We start from the raw sequence: 3565 nt of genomic DNA, 5'->3' as shown, positions 1-3565 counted from the left end.
GTGCCCCAAGAAGTCTATGGTGGAGAGGCCAAACTGGCACTTCGCTGGGTTGATGATAAGTCCGTGTTGACTGAGCCGTTGAAAAAGGGTTCGGAGGTGTGCCATGTGCTCTGCCGTGGAAGAACTTGCTACCAGGATGTCGTCAAGGTACACGAACACAAAGGGAAGGTCTCGCAGCACAGAGTCCATTAGGCGTTGGAAGGTCTGAGCAGCGTTCTTAAGTCCAAACGGCATGCGCAGAAACTCAAATAATCCAAAAGGTGTGATCACTGCTGTTTTAGGGATGTCAGGGGGGTGAACGGGCACCTGATGGTAGCCCCTAACGAGGTCAACCTTGGAGAAAATCACCTTGCCGGCTAGGTGAGCTGAGAAATCCTGGATGTGCGGCACAGGGTAACGGTCGGGTGTTGTAGCGTCGTTGAGCCGTCGATAATCTCCACAAGGGCGGCAGCCGCCACCGGGTTTAGGGACCATGTGGAGAGGAGAGGCCCAAGGGCTGTTAGAGCGGCGGACAATCCCCAGACGCTCCATGTTGTCGAATTCCGTCCTGGCGACAGCCAGCTTGGCCGGGTCCAGGCGCCGGGCGCGGGCGTAGACCGGTGGGCCCGTGGTGGCGATATGGTGTTCCACCCCATGCCTGGCAGTCGCTGAAGTGAAGGTGGGCTGTGTGAGTGCAGGGAATTCGGCAAGCAGGCGGTGGAAAACGTCTGTAAGGGGGAGTATGCTGGAGAGGCGGATGACGTCAACCGGTCCGAGTGTGCACGCGTAAGAACAGAAAGTGGCAGCGTCTATTAAACGGTGATTTTTCACGTCCACTAAAAGTCCATGAGCGCACAAAAAATCCGCCCCCAAAAGAGGTACATCGACACGCGCTGTAACAAAGTCCCAACTAAAGCGCTGCCCACCGAAGCACAGTTCCACGAACCTCATGCCGTAGGTGCGAATGGGGCTCCCATTAGCAGCTGCCAAAGGAGGGCCGTGGCTGTCAGCTACCATGTCGATCTGCGACGCGGGCAAAATGCTGCGCTGTGCCCCTGTGTCGCAGAGGAAACGCCGTCCCGAGATAGAGTCGCAGATGAAGAGCAGCCCGCCAACGTTACCGACGCTCATGGCCACTAATGAGCGCCGGCCGCGGCGTTTCCCGGCCCGCCGAAAGAGCACGGCGAGCGGCACTTCTTCGCCTTCGTTCCAAACTTGGCGTGGTAAAAACATAAACCAGTGGCCGGTCGCGGGTGAGGGACAGCCGCCGCGACGAGTGCGTAATCATCGGAGGCACTAGCGGCAGTTGCGGGGAGGAGAGCCGCTGCACAGTGTTGCTGGGCGGCTAGGAAAAATTTATCAGCCTCCGCAGCGAGCTCTCTACAGTCAGTGATAGCAGTGTTAGCCAAAGCTGCCCTCACCTGGGTGGGTAACTGGCGCAGAAAAAGGTGCAGAAAAAGAAAGTCTGGTTTGTGTTCGCCCAGCAGTTCGAGCATACGATCCATTAACTCGGAGGGCTTGCCGTCCCCCAGGCCGTGGAGAGAGAAAAGTTTGTTGGCTCGTTCAGCGTCGGAGAGTTCAAAAGTTTTTAATAAGTGAGCCTTCAGCGCGTCATATCGTCCTTCTGTCGGAGGAGACTTGAGGAGACTCACGACCCTGGACGCCGTCGAACTGCCCAGCGCGGAAACAACGTAGTAGTACTTCGTAGTGTCCGCAGTGATGTCGCGTAGGGCGAACTGGGCCTCGGTCTGAGCGAACCAAGCAGACGCAGATGATTCCCAAAACTCGGGGAGCTTGAGCGAAACAGCGTTCACGGACATCTTCGCGGTCTGGAATTGTCCAACAAAAAGCGTCGAGGGTCACCAGAGTGGAAATTGTAAAAACTCTAAGAAAGCGACAATTTCTCACGTTCACACACCGAGAGAGTGTGTCGTTTATTTATCACACCAAAAAAAGCTCCCGCGCAAACTGAGACCTGCCGAAAATAAGTTTCCATAGAAACAAGCAAACTAAACCTGGCGGTCCTTAAAGGGACTGCAATTACTTCTACCCAGTTACCAAATGACCGTGAAGTCTCTGACAAGCATATGAAAAAACATTGCATTCACCCATTTGCAGTTGGTGGCGAATTGTGTACACAGAAGTCACTACAATACATTGTTTTGTAGATTACATTCACAAGCTGCGTATTTCTCTTGAAAACTGATAAGAACCATCACGGCTGCTATTCTGAGAGAAATGATGGTCATGTGTTATAAAATTGTGTAAATTCGTTTTCAAATTTGCTGTCATTGAGTTGGGTTGTGCCTTCTTAATTTAGTTCAACACGAGAGCGAAATTTTCCAGCTTTATCGATGTTTATGTTTAAGGGTCACGTGTGGGCAATTTGACTTTGTTAAATTTGTAATTAATAACTGCATGATTTTAGGTCAGCAGGCATTTTTTGAAAACCACACCCTAGGTGGTGTTAAAAAAGGACAGTAGAAAAAAAAAAAGAGAGAAAACAAGTGAGAAAATGCTCTCCACGCTTACTCGAATGATTCTGTTAGACAATGCATTGGATAGATAAGCAACCTGGCAACCTTGAACAGTGCATGGGGCAAGCTGAAAGAGACTTGAAATGAGAAAAAAAAAGGGACAGAATGAATGAGCTGCTGCACACTAACATGATGTTTTTGTCACTGACTAAACATTTATTTTGCCTGGCTATATTATAGTTTCAATCCCATTTAACACTAAAAAATACACAGTATTTCACCCTGTTACATTATTAGCACTTCCTGGTGTTTGTTTGTTTGTGTGTTTGTTTTTCTGTTTGTTTGTTCGTTTGTTTGACATGTAAACAGATTGTCAGGAATTGGCTGAAGAAAAGAAAAATAATCACATCTGAAAGACAAATGCTGCTCAGTTACCACCTCAAATTGGGATACGTAAGTGCTCAGCGCACACAACAAGCGCTGATAATAAAATAACAAAAGATGCAGCTTCTAAATTTTTGCAGGGAGAAATTACTGACTGTAAGCGACGGGATAACATGTTACAAATTGAATTCTATTTAATCTAAGGCAACAAATTCCAATCAATGAACAAAGATAAAAGGGGGGCGACATTGCAAGATGAGTTTGATGTCAGCACTGACAGTGAACCCATTTTGCCCAAAAATTTTTTTACGTCATGGATAACCTCGCGCGTTGGCAGGGGGAATGGTGTCTTTGGTTCGGGAACATTCTACAACCTACTGTTTTAACCTATATCGAGAACACATTGTGTGAACAGAGTAATTGATGAGATTGAATGCATGCTTCATATTCATTTGAGACACCACTGCTCCTGCCATCCAATCTGCAGGATTGGTGGGGTGTATTAATTCTATGGTTAAAATTCAGTTGAAGAAATGCATGAATGAAAAACACAGGCCCTGGGAACTATGCATAGATTTAGTTAAATTGTACTAAGGTAGTTTGGTTCTATAATTTGTGAAATTACATGGACAGTTAAACCTCTGTGTTCGTCCAAAATCCGTTCCAGAAGGCTGTTCGAAAACCGAAACCACGCTCTTTTTAAAATAAAAATGTTTATTGAACAC

The sequence above is a fragment of the Hippocampus comes genome, unplaced genomic scaffold (assembly GCF_001891065.2).
Source record: "Hippocampus comes isolate QL1 unplaced genomic scaffold, H_comes_QL1_v1.1 scaffold303, whole genome shotgun sequence".
NCBI lineage: Eukaryota > Metazoa > Chordata > Actinopteri > Syngnathiformes > Syngnathidae > Hippocampus > Hippocampus comes.
The sequence above is the reverse complement of the archived record's forward strand: the minus strand, read 5'-3'. Positions refer to the sequence as shown.